The sequence below is a fragment of the Gavialis gangeticus genome, unplaced genomic scaffold (assembly GCF_001723915.1).
Source record: "Gavialis gangeticus isolate Ggan-Ray unplaced genomic scaffold, GavGan_comp1, whole genome shotgun sequence".
Lineage (NCBI taxonomy): Eukaryota > Metazoa > Chordata > Crocodylia > Gavialidae > Gavialis > Gavialis gangeticus.
The window spans coordinates 2,828,810-2,849,705 of record NW_017729016.1 but is presented as its reverse complement, the minus strand read 5'-3'; the positions used below and the strand labels follow the sequence as shown (position 1 = coordinate 2,849,705).

Below are 20,896 nucleotides of genomic sequence, written 5' to 3'. Positions count from 1 at the left end.
AAGCCGTGGCAGGAATCCCCTGCAGTTCCTGGCCAGCATCCCCCCTATTACGCCTCCACGAGCAAACTCCTGTCCCGGCTCACGCACAGGTGATCAGATGTGATCAGCAGCCCGTGTTGCCGTGTGTGATGAAGCGAGGCGCCTTTCTCCTGTGCAGGCAGGCAAACGAACTGATCTAGGCTGAGAAAAATGGATGTTGCTGTCAAAATAGCCACAGCAGCTCTATTCTGCGGTGGGGGGGATCGAAACAAAACCACACAAAACAAAAAAAGGCCTGAGTGTTTAAAGGGCCCAGTGCATCTAAACAGGAGAACCGGCAAAAGTGATGCTACGTCCCGGTTCTCTTTGTCTGGAACGTGATGAATCCTGATAACCTGAATTCATGCCCAAGCCCTTTGAGTCCAAGTAATATTAACAGCCACTTTTCCTCTTGCCTGGTCCCAGAAGCCATGCAGCAGCTAGACGCACAGCTCTTAGGCTTTGTTTCTTCTTCAGTTAGTCCAATTTTTTTTTTTAAGATTTTCCATTCAATTAGGACTGAAATGCCTGTCATCTTAGTAATAACTTTGTACCAGGGCATGTATATTCTCTCTCATATGTTCAAGGGGCAGAGGGAAGATGAGTGGATTAAAGCAATGCAAAGGGAAGTTGAAGGAGGTGCTGGGGTGGGAGAGACCCAATGCATTGCACTTGGATGCTGAAAATGTCCTAAGTGGAACAACTTGAGAGCGCTAATCTCAGTGAGACATAAGGTGTAGCAGTCTTGGGGGGCCTTGCATTCAGGCTTTTCTGTTCACTAGATTCACAGTCTTCATAGCTCAGAGAATAGTCCCTCCTGCCCCCCAATCTGGTTTGAAATGAGTGGCATGTGCTTTAATATTACTTATTGTGCAGTACTGCATGTGGAAGCTGCAGTCCTGCACCGGGACCCTCTCGTGCCAGGTGCTGTACAAACATGCAACTAAAACCAGGCCCTGCTCCAAAGACTTTGCAAGCAAAGTACTAGATGAGGTAGCAGGTGGGTACAGACAGACAAGGAAATAATGCAGCCTTGGTTATCTGCATGGTCGCATGGTTTTCTTGCATGAGGTGCCAAGAGTTATTTTTCGGTACAACCTGGCAATCAACGGGCAACCCCAAAAATCATCCAGACGCTGGTGTCAGATAAGGACTTGTGCTTGTGGCCAGGTATCCGCAGCTGCAAGAAACCTGCTCTGCCCACATGATCATAACTCTCATGACAACGATGTTCTTCTTGAAGTGCATGTTACTTCCTACCAGCCTATGGCTTTATCGCTATGAGAAAGCTTCACTTAAATAAATACATGGGCTTAGCAATGGCTGTCATTAAATTGGGTGTCCTGCCACAGAGACTTAAATCTAACTAAAAGTAGAGTGTGATGGGAAACAGTTTTCTGGTTTCATGATTATTTTTTTTCATTCCAAAGTGAAGGGGGCTTGGGTTTCCTCCCACATTTTTGACATGGGATCGAAGGTGGTGGGAGAGAGATGCACACGCACACATATGCAGCTGAGAGAGAAACAGGAGACTCTACCACCACCCCCAGAATAGCTGGTACTCCAATGGCTGGTATATGGGGGACGGAAGCCATCAGTACAGGGATTTGAACCTGTCTCCCATAGCCAAGTATATGTTCTAGCTACTGGCCTCTTGGCTGCTGTGTGGCAGGAGAGCGCATCTGCACGGTTGACCAGAAAGTCCATCCTAGATCCAGAAATCCTTCTGTCAAAAGCTTTGCAGCAGCTTGTAGGTTCACATGAAACATTTCCTTTTTTTTTTTTTTTTTTAAAGTTAATTGGCATTTTCTGGTGAAAAAGCCCTTTTCCAGCTGGTTCTGGTTAAGAGCATCTCACTGCAGCTTAGCTCAAGTCAACTCCTTGCTGACTTGTGTGGCTCTTAAAAGTAATGCAAAAAGCAGAGGGCCCCAAACCAGCCAGCCCCCTCTCTGCTGCTCCCTTGCTTGTTCTCTGTTTTCCTGGAAGCTGAAACTTCCTGGGCCCATGTCTCATTTCCATCACAGGCTTGAATTTCAGACAGTGACTTAGGTGGGTGGAGAAAATGAAAAGCAAGTTTTTCTCATCTTCCCTTCTTTTAAACCTCTCAGTAAACACTGCAGGCCAGATCCCAAATGCAGATTACCTTGGGTTTCTCTATTCTTTGAGATGAAGGCTGTCATCGGCCATAACCGAAACACAGGAGGAACATAAAAGCAGAGGGGATGCCAAGGCTGGGGACATTAGCTCGCTTATGTATTTGCTTAGATGTTGTCCCTGGGTGTTAACATTTTATGCCAATCATGTTCACTCCCAAATCTGAGAGACAAGGGACCGTGCGTTGAGAGTGATACAAAGAGATGCTGGAGCAAAGCGTTTTATTTATTAATATTTCAAATGCGTTCTTGCAGTGACTTTGGAGAGTTTGGTGATGTGGGCACAAGGTTTTGCTTTCTCCTGGGCCTTTGCGCTGCAGGGTGCGAGGCTACACGTTTGCATCCCTGACCGCTGAAAAATACCGTGCAGGCAGGCTCTATTTGGAACGGCTTTTAGCTGAGCCAGCATGTTCCTTAGGAGCTGAAGAATATTAGCTACAGGTGGCCAGTGCTGGCTGGAGTCTTAAAAGGGGTTGGAAGACTAAAGGGGTATCCACCCCGCTCTTGGAATTCATGGATGATTAAAGACTGTAGGGGGAAAGGAGCCTCTTCTCTATTCCTTTGTATCATAAGCTCTCTGGGTACATCTACACGTCCTTTAATGCACGTTAGCCTATTTAATGCGAATTAAAATCACTAAAATACCATGCTATTTAGTTAATGTGCATCAAGACAGGCTAATGAGCATTAAGCTTCACTTAAAAACTGTGCCTTTAGTTAATGCTCATTAAGACAGGCTAATGCGCATTTTCCTAGGACCTCACAACGGAGGTACTAAATTTAATGTGTTCTAACTAAAGCACATTAATGCACGTGTAGACACACCGTCTATGCCTGATAGATCCTGTGACTGTTGGAGAGACAGCAATGCTGCAAGTCAGAGTGAGCACCGCTGCAGTTTGAGGGACGAGCAGTTTTTGTTCAGATGGTTTAAAACTCCAGGTGTGTGCGTGTGCGTGTGTGTATGTGATGAACAGCTATTTAGCATGGATGATTTTATAGAAAGGAAGCTTCTTTTGATGATTCTAGGCTTGCTTCCCTTTTCTACGATGCTGCACTCGCCGTGGCGTGTACAAAGGTCCTTAGTCATGACATACAAGTGTTTGCAACACGCCTGCTCGGAGGGTACAGGCAGCCATAACGAGGATGGGGTTATGGAAAGGTATTGGCGCAGGCTGTTACAGTGCAACTTGTGTGCCTCGATGCTTATATAGCCATAGGAGTGCAACAGAACCCTTCCAACTTGAACCCTGCTTCAGCCAGGGTTGAAGTTAAAATGGTTTAGCTGTAGGCCAGCTCAAGGCCTTCCTCTGGGGACAGGCTTTATATCTGGTGTGTTGGTCACAGGCTTGCTAGATCCTGCACCGGATATGTATGAGAGACTCTTCCCTCTTCCAAAGGGCCTTTCGCCCATTGATTTCCTCTGGAGGGGTGTGCACCTGCTCCCCTGTTCACTTCAGTGGGTCCTGCACTGACTTGGGGATCCAGCTGACCACAACGGTTGCAGAATTAGGGTGTCGAACACCAGAATCTGACTCTTCCCTCAGCCTGGGTTGGATCTCCTTCACCTGCCTCACCTGACCCCCTTTCTTTCCATATTTGACTTAACATGAAAGGATCCTGACTTCCTGCCTTAGAGCAGTATTGTGTCATTTGGAAAAAGTCCGCTCATAGATCTGAATCTGGTCAGCTGGCATCCATCTGCACAGTCCTCCGAAACTTAATGTCATGGCAGTGATTGACATCAACTCAGGATGAGGCCTGGGAAGGCCCCTTCTCCCTGTCCTTTACCCCTTCCCCTTTCAGCTGGTGTTCGCCAAGTCGGAGCAGGGATCTGGGGTGAATTGGCACTGGGTGTAGTTTGAGCTGACGGCGAACTCACCACCTACCTCGCTGTTGAATTCTTTCAAGAACAGATTTCTCTCGTTACAGCCTGGCTCTAGGAGGCTTCGACAAACTCATTCGAGTAAGACACTGAAATGAGAGGAGGACGTGCAGGCGGGCCCATGGACTCCCCCAGCTGCAAAGTTAACGTTTCTTTCAAGTCGGGTTTCATTTGCGTTCTGGTAGTTGGATGCAGCTGGATGCCGGTGCTGTCCTGGTGTTGCCCCCTTAACTGTGGGTTTCAGTAAATCCCATCTTAACATTAACATCATTTTCTTGCTTTCGGGAGCGTGCCAGTGCTGTTAAAGTGGAGGGCTGCAGCGGGGCACAAGGATGTGTATTTGTATGTGTCTGCATGTCTCCTAAAAGCGTAGCCCCAACTGTCTGGGCTTCTGGTGTCTACAGAAAGAAACCTTATGATGATACCCCTTTAAGCAGCACGCTGTCGTACACTTGCGTACATCCTTCATTCACGTCAGCTCGATTTCCGTCGGGTTCTTCGTATGGATGGAATTGGGCGCGGCATAAATTTGCAAGCTCAGGGTCTTATTTATTTATCTGGATGCCTTTAAAATGTCCCTGTGGGATGTTCTTAGCACAGGATGTTCACTTGAACGCAAGCTGGATATGAAATGCATTCATGTGTTTGCTCCTTGTCCGCCGTAACACTGGAGCTGGAGCAGCTGCAAATAATGAGTAATCTGGTAGAGTCTGCAGCCAGCACGCTTCTCCCATGAGTCCCAAAGGCCGTGTGTGGGAGGAAGTGACCTGCCTAGGGTCACCCAGGAGGTTGGTGGCAGGGGAGGGAATTGAACTTTGGTGGCCCAGGTTCCAGGCCAGCGTCTTTACCATTGGGAACATCCTTCCCCTCTTCCCCCACCCCCCTAAAACACATGTAAACCTCCCCTTGATCCATCCAGAACTCATCTCTCAGCCCACCCCACCCTGCGTGTCCCTGGGTTGGGTTAGCGCAGGAGACAAACTTCATTTTGCCAGACCCCTCACTTCAAGCCATCCATCGAACGGCTTCCTCCCAGGACCTTTCAGGCACTTCAGCGTAAAGGTGCCAACCGATAGTGTCATGAGAACACCTCGTCTTACAGGAATAATGTAAGCGGCACCATCCTGTACATAATGGTCCCTCTAGTCCAATAGCCTCCTGTTTAATAGCTGTTAATGGACCTGCCCTCCATAAATGTGTCTAATCCCTGTTTGAACCTGGCTATATAATCTGCTCCTATAACCTCCTGTGGCAATGAGTTCCACAAGCAACTATACACTGCGTTTAAAAAAAAAAAAGCACTTCCTCTTCTTCATTTTAAACGTGTCTCATGCTGTTTTCAGCGCACGGCCTCTTAGTCTGAATAACAGTCCTCATCTCCTGCAGTTGCAAGTAGTAGATGCTTTAGAGGGAGAGTATATGAATGGGGCACGTCGAGAGCGATCCACCTCCTGTCATGACGCCTCTGGCATCAAACATCATTGGTTTAGGAAGAGCAAGATGATGCATCACAGACTATTGAATAGCTCCCAGTGGACCTGGACAACAATCTGTGCTTGCATCTGAAGGCTTCAAGGTGTTTTGCAGAGCTTGATTTTGCTTGCCAAAGCCCTGGTTAGGGGAAATCAGTTTTACCCGCATTGTACCAAAGGCATAAGGAAGTCAAGAGTTTGGCCCAGAGTCTCATGGCAGGTCTAGGCCAGATCTGGGACAGAGCCAGCCTTCCTCCTGGCAGCTGAGTCCTCGCGCTCATCTTCTGTCCCTATCCAGATCTAGGGACTGCAGAGATAAAAGCGAAGTGGACCAAAAGCTGCTGAGACTCGCAGGCTTTGCTCGAACTGCGCTCTTTAAATCTGAGCTGTTATTGCAAGCTGTTTTTTTCTCACATTTTACCCAGCCAGCATTGCAATCAGCACAGAAACAATGTGGGGGGAGGAAATGCTGATTTAAATGCATCTTCTCGCTGGCTCTCTCTTCTTTTTATTCTTTCTTTAAGATGAAAAATGACCCCAAGAGAGGATCTGTCCTCTGAACTCACTTCCATGCGATATAGCAGGGCACCGTGCCATGGTAAACAGCATATTGGCACTCTTTAATTGGCAATATTATCCCCTTCAGCTACTGTTACGACCGGAGCTGACATGGGTCCCTTCATCTCTCAGCGGTAGTCAATATTGCAATTATGGGCTGGAGTAGAAGTCAATTATATCCATTATATCTTTCAACTACAGCTGATATTGCTACTCTGTCTTTCCAAGAGCGCGGTCCTTCCAGCCGGCGGTGCGCTGTTATTTTCTGTAGCGCCAGAATTACAGGTGGCAGCTCCTTGACGCCAAAAGTACATTCCCTCCCTGCTCAGCTCTGCCTGCTTTTGCATCCACGCTTCCCGTTATCAGCTGCGTCGGTGGAGGCATCGCGAGCCGACAACCTGGCCTCCGAGCAGATGCTTGACAGCCCATAAAAAGCCCCCTTTTTTCATGAACAGATTTAGCAAATAGAAGCAGCAGGCAACGGCAGCACCTGTGAAATAAATGGAGAAATGCTGATTGGCTTCCTGCAGCTGGTGGGGCGGGCGAGATAGGGATGTCATGGCTTTTGTGGCTGGGGGGAATCCCAAATAACTCCGGACGATGGGGACGCCTGGAGAAACGAGATTTGTGGTGGTGCCGTATTGCTGCATCTGGGAGGTGAAGCTGCCAGCTGTGCACCCGTGGGGACGTGACCCCGTGAATGAACCATGCTTTCCCCTTTGAGCTGGTCTAATAAAAGATATCGGATTTCCCCGAAGAGCCTTGTCTGCCTACGTCCTTAGGCCAACATGGCTACAACCAACACCCCTGTATACTTTACACTTAGCACGCACTCCTGAATTGCATCTAACGACTCTCCAATAAAGCTCCAACCCCTTTGAAATTACTCTTGTCCTGCAAGAACCGGGGATAGCTCCTAACTGGAAATGAGTCCTTTTCAGTGGGATTTCCCACCAGGGCCAGGCAAGAGCTAGGGTACAAGAATTGGACGGGGTGTTTTTCTTTTTCCCCTCTATTGAAAGCTGAAAACACCTTCAGAGCTTGCAGCAGGGAAGAACGGTCCTTTCCAAGCTGTCCCATCTAGGAAAGGCTCTGCCATGCCACTAGCACCGTAGAGCCCGTCTTCGGGACTCTGTTATTAGGGCCAAATTACAGGTGCTGCTTCAGCCGGCGCCACTTTGTGAACAGAGAGGATAATCAAAATCCAATTCAGCAGCCTTGTAAGACAATGTTGGCTCCTCCCTGCAAGAGAGGATGCCACATGCAGACGGATGATTGAGGGGAAAGTTGTTCCGTAACGTGAAAGTGGCTCTGATGAGCCACCTCTATTGAAAAACCCTTGTGCTTTAGCGAGCCCGCTCCCTAGCTCGCGTCTCAAGTACTTGCTCTGAGCCAATCAACGTGGCATCCAGACCTTTGTGATTTTTAGCGTATAAGCCAGTTGTCAGGGTTGGGCCAGATTCCTCACTGCTAGAAATTGTTGTTTGGAGAGAAGCAGACATGAAATATCCATACCAACCAGGGCTCCAAAGTATCTGTAAGCTTGACTGGTCCATCTCCAACCGCCGCCAGCAGCTCTTCCCTTGAGCCCAGGTGAAAAATTTTCCAGCACTGGATCTTCCCCTTCTTCATTACGAATACCCTGCCATGATCTGAGGGTTAGGCAATGGTTCCTGATACTGGGTTAAGAAATAGCTGGCTGATGAAACCCCAAAATGTTCTTCCTACCAAGAAAATACCTTGTGTTTGACTGACAATTCGTGTCCAATTTTCTGATTTTTTTTTCAACTAACAAAAGTTGAAAAAATTATTTTTCTTTTTCCTCCTCTTGGTTTTCTTTTTTCTTTTTTTTTCTCTCTTGGTTTTCTTTTCTTTTTCCTTGGTTTTCTTTTTTTCTTCTCTTGGTCTTTTTTTTTTTTAACTTTTTTCTCCTCTTCGTTTTCTTTTTTCTTTTTTCTCCTCTTGGATTGCTTTTTTTTTACCTTTTTCTCCTCTTGGATTTCTTATTTTTTTTTCTCCTCTTGGTTTTCTTTATTCTTTTTTTTCTCTCTTAGTTTTCTTTTCTTTTTCCTTTTCTTGGTTTTCTTTTTTTCTTCTTTTGGTCTTCTTGTTTTCTTCTCTTGGTTGTCTTCTTTTTTTTTAACTTTTTTCTCCTCTTGGTTTTCTTTTTCCTCCTCTTGGTTTTCTTTATTCTTTTTTCTCCTCTTGGTTTTCTTTATTCTTTTCTTTCTTTCCTCCGGTGAAAACCCTGAAAAATGTTATTGGAACAAAAGTCCTCCATGGAAATTTTTCCTAAGAGACCCTTTTTTTGTCAGGGGAAAAAAGTTGAGCAAAACATTGAAGGCAGCTCTGTTCATTGTTTCCCCTCCACTCCAAATAGGTGATACCATACTTGCCAGAGCTGGGAAGATTATAGGAGAAGCTGGAGGAACCGAGAGAGAGGTTCCCGAGGCTGTCAGCGGGACGCATATGTGCCCTGGCGTGAATGTTGCCAGTTGTCTGGAAGTCCAGGTTTATAGCAGTAACTGTGAATTATCTATTCGCTGAACTGGCTTCTTGCTGCCATCCTCAGCAGCGAGGCCAAGAGCTGGCTGGAGAATTGGCTAACCTGGAGCCGATGGTTGCCGCGTGTTGGTGGTCGAGTTGGGGGGGGCGGAAGGGAAGTACACAAACTGCATCTGGCTTGCCGAGGAATTGAACCGTCCCGCGTGGACGCCCCGAGCGGGTCTGTGCTGGTGGCAGAAGTAGGCATGCATCTGAACCTCCTCCTACCGAGGAGAAAGAGAAGTTGAGGGTGAAAGATTGTCAGCTCAGCACAAAACCCCCTCCGCAAAAAGAGCCTCGTTACCAGTCCCGGTCGTCCAACCTGATGGGGCAAACTGCTCCGTGCTCCCCGCAACGCACCTATTCTCCTGACCGCTCGGAAGTGTCCCCTGCGCCCTCGGAGTGAGGCATCCCTGCCTTTTCATCCTGTGCCAGGTGGCACCACGTCTTCGTGTAGGCTGTAGTCGTGTCCCCTGCTCCCCTCCCCTCCCCTCCACAATCGGGTTAAAAGAGGAGGTTGCTTCTCTTTTTAAAAAACCTTCTGTGCTTTTATTTTATTTCTTTAAAATCTGAGTAGGATGAGTCTCAGCATCTCTTGCTTAAGGTGCAGGGGAAGGTCACTGCAGAGATCCTTCTCTCCCCGTGTTTGCTGGGGTTCGTCTGCCTTGGCCTGATAACTTAAGAAGTGCCGGCATAGAGGAAGCGTGTCGTGAAGATGCTTGTAGCTGGATTGCCAGTGTCTGCCTCTCCTTCCCGGTTGCAGGGGTGCTTAGACCCCGTGGTCACCCGTCGTTCACTGTCTGTGCACTGCGGTGCAGTTTCCCACTCACTGCAGCACACAAAATGGTTTTATTTCAGAATTGCCTTTACTTTCTGAAACACCCACACCATTAGGGATACTAGGCAAGGACTAGAGAAGATTATTTTTCTTTAAAAAGAGTTTTTGGGGCATGGAAGAACAATTAGATGTGGAGATCTGGTTCCACCCACGTTTGGTGCCCAAACAGAAATGAATCCGTGTTCTCTATACAAATTGAATTTTATTAGTAGATGATTAAACAAAAAAAAACAAAACCCAAGTGGCAGTTTTGGGGTCTTATGTGCAGTCCTAGGAGCTCCTTTTATAAAATTCACTTCAAAGTTTTCCTTAACCCCTGCTAGCACCTCTGGAGAAGAGCACGGGCATATCAAGTCAAAGAGACGGGCCACCTTGTTTGCAGCGGGTAGGGGTTACTCCACACATCATGAGAGCACAAGGAAATGGTATGAAGCCAGCCACGTTGCTCGACCGTCCCAGCACCCCGTACTGTGCCCCATTCAAAGAGGAAGAGGCCAGGGCTCCGGTAGAGAGAGGAAAAATTATTGGTTTGTGAATGCTGGTCTGTAAATTTATCCCTTTCTTCATTCCTTTCCTGCTTCTGAGCAGTGGATGAAATGGCAGCTGAACCCATTGGGCGGTCCCCCGCCTTTGGGACTGGGTTCAGTGGGAATTAGGGGCCTAGTTGCTTTTGAAAATCTCACTACGTGCCCATCTGCACCTTCATGTCTCGTAATACCTTGACAAATCCCGGCCCAAATTAGAAGAAGATCCGGCCCTGACTCTCCTATCTGAGAGACCGACAACGTGAGTCATCGCCCTCTCCTCCCCCTCTCCCAGCTTTGTTTTTTTCCAGTCTCCCTATTTATTCCCCGCGCGTGGAGAAAGCCACGATTGTTTTACTGCCAGGGGACTGCGTAGCTGACTACCGGCTCCTCGGCTTTGGCTATATTTCCTCTTGGGTTTCAGAGCAGGTCAGCGCGATTCCTTGCTGGAGGATAGGAGAGCAGCCTGTGATTCGGGAGACTGGCGGTCGGGTCTCTTCTCTCCCACAGACTCCCTGCCGGACCTTGGGCACATCACTTAGCTTCCCTATACTTCAGCTCCTCACCTGTAAAATGGGGACAGTACTATTTCCCTTGCTCACAGGTGTGTTGTGAGAATCGAGGTTGAAGAGATCAAGCGCAGCAGTAACGAGGGCCTCTAAAAGTACCGCACGAGGGAGGCAGGGGGTCACCCAGAGACCGGGATGTTCCCAGTGCTGAGGACAGGACATCATAGCCGACACAATGAGGTTGTGCCTTAGCTGGCTTCTCATATCTACCCTTTCTTAATCTGAGATGCTCAGGTCTTCAGGGCACAGACTGGTATCTAATGGCTTTCTGCCAGGACAACAGAGCTGAGGCAGGTCGACACCTGCTCCGTCAAAATAATGGGTATCATCCGCCTTCAATACTTCCAGGGGCCCCAACTGCGATACCTGGATACCTCATAGTCTTTGAAGCAGTGCCGTTCCTCGCACACCTGTCAGGTAGGGCTGTAAACCCCATTTTACAACAGCCGACACACACCAACTTGACCAAAAACATGCCCAAAGGCCAAGGAGAAGCCGGAAATGAAATACTCGAGGCTGTCATGGCTGCTATGTAGTAAGCAAATCCTTCTTTTCACTAATGGGTCTGAATTTCAGCGAAGGAAATGCCAGACATGGGGGGGGGACCCCAAATCCTGCCAGTCCACCAAAGGCTCGTTCCACTCCAGGCTCCGAAGAGGCTGGATGATGTCCTTTTGGGAAGGAGGTTAAAAAGCCCCTGAAGTGCAGTGTAAAGCAGTCGCGTTCAAGGATCTGGACCCAATTGTGAATTCCCAGAAGAGAAAAATATCACGGGAAGATTGGGATCATAAGGGATACACGCCTATTGGCATCCTGCATGCACACACTTAGTGCCAGCAGACAAAGCAATGAAAAGCCCCCATTTTTCAGCTCGGCCAAAAAGATAAGATAGAGCAGCCAGGCATTTAAGATTTACAATAGACTGCTCTGCTTTCTCCGATAAAAAGGCAAAGCAGATCTTTTAAGTTAAATAAAGCCATATCTTTTCCCCAGGCTGGCAGCCGCAAGTGCTATAAAATGACAACTATTGTCAACAGTTGAGCAAAAAAAGGCCAGAATTGGCTAAATGGGGCAGCATCCATTCCAGCGCGTCTCAGGGGCGGGGGGGCAGGAGCAGGCCCTCGGATAGCCTACAACAGAGCTGGCGGAGCGGCACCGTGTTAGGAGCGTGTGGGAGGCAGGCATTTTACATATATTTACATATTCTTTTAAAAAACACGGGAGAAACTGCATTCCTTGTGCTTGTATCTTCCTTAACGAGCAGAAATTTTTTCTTGCTGACTTTCACGGGCAATAAAATCCTTCCGGCAGGTTTGTTGCACATAGATGGGAAGGCTGCTCTTGGAAGCGTGCCTTTGCCACGTTGGGTTGCATTGCAGGGACCCTCTGGATTTGCCTCCTGAAACACTTGCCCCTCTTTTTTATCCTGTCCCAGCAACAATTATGGGAACCACGTCTTCACCCCACCACTGGTAGGGGCTGCCGATTTCTTAGGTGTCTGCCCAGAGCATATCTGTCTCTACAGATTGAAGCCAGACATGCAAAGCACTTTTTTTTTTCAGTTTTTAGTACAGAAATGATGCCAGAGGAGCTGTTTCTTGGCCTCATGTCTGTATTTTCATCTATGGGTGGAGTTCACCAGCCCCACTTGGTCTCCTCTTTTGCAGCCAAGGTCTCCCATTGTCATTACTGGTGTCATCTAGATGTCTATCCCATCCTATCCGGAGGGGCAGCAGCTCAACAAGAGGGCAGCATGGCTGCGTATCATGGGAGGAGCAGCTTTGCTAGGGAGCCCAATTAATTCAGGCACAAGCTCTGAAAACTAGCACTCCTGTGCAGCACCACAGCAGCATTTTTAAGTAAAAGGCTTGGGGTTTAGGTTTTACCCCCAGTAGAAGTTTGTAGGGAGGAAGGGGGCAGATGAGGCATTTTCCAGCCATCTCTAGTAGGCAGCTATCCTGCCTTTCTGCCTGCAGGAAGCAAAGCCGTAGATCAGCCCTGCCGACCTTAATTCAGACAAAGCCGTTTCACTTTCGGGGTTTCATCTCCCCACCGCTGCCTTCGTACGAGGCACTTCTCAGGTGTCAGAAGATACCGTGGCCCCCATCTCCGAGGCCTTTCTGCCCCTCAGCCATCTCGGACAGCAAATGCCTCTTGCAATTTCCTTTCCTCTGGCCCCTTCCTGCTCCCCACCAAACCTTTCTGCAGGCCAGGCGCTTCCTGAATCGGATCCCTCCACAGCACGCGCCTGTCCCTGATGGGCGCCGCGGAGCCGCAAATCCTGGGGCAGCATCTCGGCCACTCCAGCTCCTCCAGATTTGTTCCTGGCTGCTTTGCCAGCTCTTCCAGACACGCTTGCCTTTGCACGGTGGGAAATCCTGACCCTGCAGATGCACGGAGCCTAGAAGCAAGAATGGGATCAAGTAACCCAGCCACACGCATACCCGGAGCAGGGGGAGAGTGGCTTGACCAGGCCTGAATTATTGGATGTCTGTGACTATTCTCAATGCACAGTATTTCAAGGGTGGGCTATAAATGGCTTCAAACATTTTATTGACCTCAAGTGACACGGGCGGTCTTGAGTCACGGGTGTGCTGGAAGCAGCCAAGCCAAAGACTCCCAGGTCTAGCGATTCCTAAGATATTCAGAAGAGAACAGGGTTTGTTCAGGCTTTTTCTCTGGGACCCTTTGTTATTGTAATCCTGTGCCCTATTCTCAGGAAGTTTTTCTGTTCCAGTGTGTATGGGCCTGTAGGAGACCGTGCTTCAAAGAGGGGACTGTGGGGAAATACAATCCCATTGCATTTGTAGAGGCTGCAGTCAGAATATGGTCAATAGTTATTATTAGCAGGAGCGTTGCCAGCGGATCGAGGGCAGCGATTCTTCCCCTTCATTCGGTCCTCGTGAGGCCGCATCTGGAGTCCTGTGTCCGGTTTTGGGCACTACAGAAAGGATGTGGACACGTTGGAGAGAGTCCAGCGGAGGGAAATGAAAATGGTTTGTGGACTGGGGCACGTGTTTTCTGATGTGAGGTTACAGCGACTGGGCTTATTTAGTCTGCAAAAGAGGAGACCAAGGGGGATTGAATAGCAGCCTTCAGCTCGCTGCAGGGGGGTTGCAAAGAGGATGGAGCTGGACTGGTCTCAGTGGGGGCAGATGACAGGACAAGGAGCAATGGGCTTAAGTTACAGCAAGGAGAGTTGAGGTTGGATATTGGGAAACACTTTCTCACTAGGAGGGTAGTAAAGCACTGGGACAGGTTACCCAGAGAGGTGGTAGCATCTCCATCTTTGGAGGTTTTGAAGACCCGGCTGGACAAAGCCTTGGCTGGGATGATGTAGTTGGGGCTGGCCCTGCTTTGAGCAGGGGGTTGGACTAGATGATCCCTGCCAACCCTCATTTTCTATGAGTCTATAATATTTGACTGCAGTTGATAATATGGATGGGAGGAATATGCCAGGCAAGGCAGGTGTTCTCAGGAAGGGCCAGGGGCATTGATGAACATGGCAGGGGGAGCATGAATGGGAAGTGAGCATCTCATGGAAAGATGCAGTTGTTAGGCGAGGCACATTTGTTGGGGGGCAGGAGTGAAGCTGGTGCTAAAGATAAGCACGACAGAACTGCCTCTCTGCAGGGAGCAGAGCACCAGGCTGGGGCATGGCGGGGTAGACTCAGAGGTGAGTTGTCGCCACTTCAGGCTCTGGTGCTTTCTGGGGATATAAAGAGAGAGAAGACAGCCCCCCACGAAATGTGCCTCGGCCAAAGGCAGGTGTCCTGTTCCCCCCAACCAGCCCGCTGGCAGGAGTTCAAGTAGGAAGGGAGAAAGAGCAGAACCGTTTTCTTGAGTGAAACCAAGTTCAGCCATAACGTGCAAGGTGAGCCACATGCTCCAGGCAGTCTCCAAGAGGCTCCTGACTTCCACCCTCCTGAATTTACGACTCGTTAGGTGAGGGACTTTTTTTTTTTTTACTCCTTCTCTTGCTGACTCTTTGCAGTTCTTGAGCTGCAATCTTGATCATCCCGCATCCCCCCCCTCCATTTTTTTATCCCCCAGCAAACACTCTTTCTTTTCAGCTCAGATGGTTGAAAATCCTCTTGCATCTGCAGTTACCTGCTGTCCATCACCAGAGAAAGAGGCCCCCTTCTCCCCCATCCCCTTGGCTCTAGGATCCATTAAAGAGGTCTGCACAATCCACACAGTTTGGATCCATTTTACTTATGGATGTTATTTATGAACACAGGGATACTTGAATAAAATGAACCAAGTGGAAACATAAAACATCACTATGCAGCCTCACTGTTAGGAGAGGCATATGAACAGTAGTATAGGGAAGGAAAGAAGTGAAGGAAATTAGGCACAAAGCCATTGCTAGGGGAATTTGGAGGGCGTCAATGTAACTGTCTATTCTGATCTAACCCTCCCAATTAGCTTCCCCCCCACAATCTTTAAATCAACTTAAATTTCTGCATTAAAGCCATTCTGCACTTCAGTTTAGCAACATCTACAAGCCTTGATATGTATTTTATAGTAGCTTATTAGAGCATCAGTGGTTGCGATTGTATTGCTAATGCATTTTATTGCATAATGATTTACAATAAGCGCTTAAAGAATGTGCAGTCGTTGCTTCTAATAATCAGTGAATAAATATTCATAAAGCCTTTCTAAATGGCACCTTCATTTAAAATGTTCCCAGTATTTTGGTTTCTTGGAAATAACACAGAAGCTGCAGCCGTCTTGAGTTTTTCTAGCATTAGTATTGTGAGACTTGATGTGAGGGTTGACAGGCTGTCTTGCTTGTCTGAAGTGTAACGCTGTAAACCCATAGCCCTCTGCATCTTCAAATATGCAATTCTGGATCCCAATAAAAAGCGGGTCTGATATCTCTGGGCTTAAAATTGAGACAGTTTCAGGTTTCTTCGAGATGCGAGCCGGCTGCATAATAGCAAAAAACCCACCGGTGGATACCGTGTACCAAAAGGGACATTGTGCTACTCCAGTGTATTTACGAGGGAACTCGAATGATTTCACGCTCCTCCCACTCAGATCATCATGGTTGTTACTTCAGCAGTCTGCTCCCTTTCGGGTAGGTGTGAAAATCGTAGCAAATCCCCGTGATTTTATATGGCACAAATGATTATTCAACCCCAAATGACCCCAGCTGACTTGGGGCTGGGCCCGATGACCTCATGAGGTCCCTTCCAGCCCTAATGTCTCTGAAACCTATGAAACTATTATGATCTGTAGAAACGCTGATCTTTCCCAGACAGTGGTTTAAAGAAGACCGCTACAGATACAGACAGAAGAGGTTTCCGCGCAGCTCAAGCTTCAGCTTCTTTCTTTTACCAGACCCGGGCATTAGCACGCACAGCTGTCTTCTGGCTGAACGGTGTGCTGCAAATCAACTTACAATTGCAGACACTGAAAGCATTTACCATTAGGTGATTTCTCATTTTTGTTCATCATTAATTGCATCCTTTTTTTTTTTTTTTAAAGTCCTTCCAGTCTTTCGCTCTGGGAGTAGAAACTGTAATGGGATTTGCTTCAGCTATTTGTTGCCCGTTACAGCTTGAATGGTTTTGCTAAAGTTTGCTTGGCAAACCCTTTTGACTGGCAAGATTAATACCTAACTTTTGCCTTGTGGTTTTCGCCAGTACGCTTTAAAGCATTTCCTAGGTGGGGCAACTGAGATGTAGACAGGGGAGGGCAGAGTGTCTTTCAAAGCTTATTCACTGTAGCAGAGCCAGGAAAGAGAGCCCAGCTGCGTAGTGTGCTAACCCCTGCTGTCCATGCTGCCTCTAATATGATAGAAATTAGGATTGCTCAGGGAAAGGAATGAAGAAAGGGATATATTTACAGACCAGCATTCACAGATCAATACATTTTCCTATTTTGACCTGAGACCTGGCCTCTTCCTCTTTGAATGGGGTGCTGGGATGTTGAGCAACGTGGCTGGCTTCATACCATTTCCTTGTGCTGTCATGATGTGTGGAGTAACCCCTACCCGCTGCAAACAAGGCGGCCCGTCTCTTTGACTTGATATGCCCGTGCTCTTCTCCAGAGGTCCTAGCAAGGGGTTTTTTAAGGAAAATTTTGAAGTGAATTTCATATAAGGAGCTCCTAGGACTGCACACAAGACCCCAGAACTGCCACTTGGGAGGTTTTTTTGCATGTAGTTATTTGTATAGAGAACATGGATTCGTTTCTGTTCAGGCACCAAATGTAGCTGGAACGAGATCTCCGCATCTAATCATTCATTCGTGCCCAAAACTCGTTTTAAAGGGAAAAAAAATCTTCCCTAGTCCTAAGCCAATATCCCTAATGATGTGGGTGTTGCAGAAAGTAATGGCAATTTTGAAATAAAACTATTCTGTGTGCTGCAGTGAGTGGGGAAACTGCACCGCAGTGCACAGACTTATGGCAGCATTGTCGAATGCACCCATCACTTATGACTCGGTAGAGAAGCGAGGTGGCCCAGGAAAGGATGGTTGCATACCAAATGGTTTTATTTTGAAATGACTGTTACTTAAAAATGCTCCTTCTGACACTGCAGAGCTTGAACTGCCGTGTTGGTCCTTGGAAAAAATATGTTCTGAATTTTGCAGCTCTGATGGGTCTGAGACCCCTCTCTTGGTCTTCATGCATGAATGAACTCAGCATTTTCTTTTCTTCCAGCTGATACTCCTTTAAATATATTATTTGCCAAAGAAACCACCCCCCCACACACATCCCTGCTAGTGAGAACGAAGTAGGTTCACACATATAGCAGTGAGGTTGGTTGTATGCAAATATTGTTGGCAGCTATATCATGTTGATTCATTAGCATTTAGGAAACTGTGATTACAGCAGGAAACAAGAAAATAAATCAGTGCATTTTGGAGCAGCCTGTTAAAAGTCCAGCTTCGCATCCAGCGGAAGGGCTTCACGTAAAAAAGAGCATCAAGTGCCATCTTCAGCAGGTGGCTCTCAGGTAGTTCATCATAAAGGCAGTAATTGACTGTCATGCTGCTTTCTTTCTTATTTTAATCCCCATTCTTCATCACCCAGAAAGGAGTGAGACAACAGCCAGGAAGAAGACTAGCAAATGCTGCTGTAGGGCGCTCTCAGAGACAAGGAGGGTTTCCATAGAATTGGCTCATCAATTGTTCTTCCTTATGGCTTGGTGCCACGATGGGAACTGCAGTTACTAGGTAACTCTGCCATATCAAAGGAAATAGCGACTTGTGTACAGTGTGTACGTGCACCTGTCCAATGGGCATTACATCCTTTCTCCATCACTTACTTGATTAAATATTTCCTTGCTCAGTTTGCCAGGAGACAAAGCCCTGAACCCGAACACTGCACTCTTGTCTCTGGCAATTAAACATTTTCAGTCCCTGAACAATTGGATTTTTTTTTTTTTTAATTCTGTTTAAAAAAGCTTAGTTAAATGTATTTTCCCACATGCCTAGCTGGAAAAAGAATTACGCGGAGAATGGTTTCTGGGCTTAAAAGCCTTTCTTTTCTTTTTTTCATAATGGCATGAATAAAAAAAGAAAAGTGTGTGTGGGTGTCTGTATAAATAGTTATGGTCTGTTGTGCGTTCTGCTAATGCGTGGGCAACCAGCCAGCGGAGGGTATGCAATATGTGACTACTAACCATTCTAGCAGGGTGCATGCCATGTTGTGGAGATGAGATGGAAACGAGTTATATTGGCCGGTGCTCTTTAAGTTCGCCCAAAAACGGGGTAGGATTTGGACGAGAGTTTTGCCAGCACTAACCCCTTCCTTGACTCCCCTTATGTCAATTGTTGCAGGTTCTTTCTCTATAGCCCCTTACGTTCCCTACAGAATACCCCAATGCAAGGCGTCGTCTTCTCACCGTGCTGGGTCCAGTTGGGTTTACTGGGACCTCATGCAAGTTTTGCCACCTGGTGAGCCAAAGACGGAGCCTCTCATGTCTGTAGGAAGTAGGCACAGCCAGTCTAGGGCAAAGCTACACCACACATGTGGGTTGGATGCCCTGTGTCTGCCCAGCAGTCCACCTACTTTATGAATGCATGGCAGATTGCTCTAGAGCAGAATTGTCTCCAGTGTTGCCACCGCCTTGAACCCCTCCAGTTCTGCCTCACATTTTCAATCCCCCCGTCTCCACCATCATCCTTCAACAGGGCTGCTTGTTCCCGCATCTCTCCTGCCCTGATGCTGTTCCCCATCTTCCTTGAACCGCTCTCATTTTCTTCCACTCTTGTGCTGCCCTTCTTGTGAGCATGCGTCCTGCAAGCCACGCTTCTTTCAACACCCTCTGTGGTATCCCCACATCGCCTTGACCTCTCACCCCAAGTTTATCCGTCTGAGTTAGGCCTGTTCATCCATCTTTAATCATCATTAGGATGTCCAGTGACTAGACAGAGCTGAGACGCTGCTTCCCTTTCCCCTGACAAGGAAATAACTGCAGGCTATGTTGGATACCAACATCAGGTGCAAGTCGGTGGCTGTATCAGGACTGTCTTGTAGCCACGGGCATTTTCAGATTCATGATACTATAGTAAATAATAATAAAGGCTTGACAGTAAAGTATAGGGGAAATAACAACATTTTCCAGCTGAGGTCCTTTGGTACTGCATCCATCAGAGCATCGTAGAGAAGAAGGGCTAGAAAGGGTCTCCAGAGGTCATCTAGGCAGGATCATCCCCATCCAAACCATCCTGTAATCTGAACTCTACATAAGACGACCATCACTTATGACACAACACAGACCAAGCACCTTACCTTGCCACAGGTAAAGCAGGGGAACCGTGCAATGAGCCTATGTCAACAGTCCACCTGGCAGGTGGGCTATGCCATAGCCTTATGGGCTGCTGGTCCAATGGAGTGAGCAATTGGAGGATTTATCCCCATATATTATGACCATCCACTGGTACAGACCTGGGTATCATCTCCTAAATCAACTCCTCCATCTCACTGCTGGATGCTAATGCTTCCCTGTGCCATTCCCCTTCTTGGCCTGTTATATCAACCTGTTCAAGCCATGCAATATTTGACTCGGTTGACATTCAGCCTAAAAGTAGGGAGCACATCGACCTCTGCAGTTACCCCTCCCGGTCTCTACTGTTTGCTCACAGCCTTAGACTGCTTGACTTGAGCCAAAATGATTTGCACTAAAGAATAATACTAAGACTCACCGACCAGTTCCTTAGCGTTGTGTCAGATGAGAAGGGAAGAGTTACTATTCCCTGCCTCTGAATTTGGTGGGAGGGTGGGGGACAAAGTATTTTTCAGAAAAGTTGTGATGGTTTGGAACATGGCCAAGTGGATTTCATCCTCGCCACAGCCCTGTTAGGTCTGCAACGAAACGTGCTGTTTAACCAACGAATTTGAGAAAGAAACAATAATAAAAATTACAGTTCTTGGCACAGAAGCTTGCCCTCCTACCCAGCAGAAAGGTATCATTTTCATCAGTTAGGAAACATTGAGATTTTCCCCTGCAGTCATCACCAAGGAGACAAAAAAACCACATTGCGTTTGTGTATTTAAAGCATCCCTGCATTTGAAAGTGCAAAATCGTAGTCCAACAGCCTCAGTGAGTTGTATTTGAATAGCTGGATGCAACAGTTGGGTAGGTTAAGGCACGGGTAACGTGCAGACTTAGAAATGACCAGAGAATTTATTTGAGGGATTTTGTCCTCATTTTTTGTTTGCAAAATTTTCAAATGGGTTCATTCTTTTGTTTTTAGGATTTGTGCTTAGTGGCTAGTGGATACAGGCCAGGAACACGTGTGCACAGTGAAAGGGCTGTGAGTTGAGCCGGTCCAAGAAAAATGGGCAGAAAGCTTTATTTACTCAAGATTCCCACTATTCTTTCCCAGAATTGTGAAAATTGAAAAAGTCATCAACACTTGAACATTTGGGTTCATAGCATTTTAGATGGGAGGAATCTGAGCAACTGGTCTGATTATCTACATAGGTCAGACCGTAGCCCTTGCTTGAGTTAACTTCTGGCTTCAAGCTCGATAGCCGTGATGGAAGTAGAGGTAACCAGTCAACAAAGACCATCCAGTTTCCTAGGATGGAGAATGTCTTAGTTAGTCCATCTAGTAGCTAATTACCCTCATGGTTAATTTAGGCCATGTTTCTAACCTGAATTTGTCTAGCTACTTTGTCCAGTCATTGGATTTTGTTACAGCCTTGTCTACTGTTATCGAGTTGGTTCTCCGCATAGACTCAGCAAGGTGACAGTTAAGAGGTCACTTGATCAAAGTCAATAGCCTAAGTTCTTTGAGTCTTTTGTTTCGTGTTTTCCTGTCTTTTAATCATTCCCATGGCGCTGCTTGGAGCCGCGTCAAAGTTTTCACCTTT

At 47.3% G+C, this 20,896-nt stretch overlaps 1 protein-coding gene across 5 annotated transcripts in view; it reads left to right on the top strand.

The window, feature by feature from the left end:
• The window catches only part of CACNA1H (calcium voltage-gated channel subunit alpha1 H), a 605,989-nt gene that overhangs the window by 214,995 nt on the left and 370,098 nt on the right, over window positions 1–20,896 (top strand). The window lies entirely within an intron of this gene.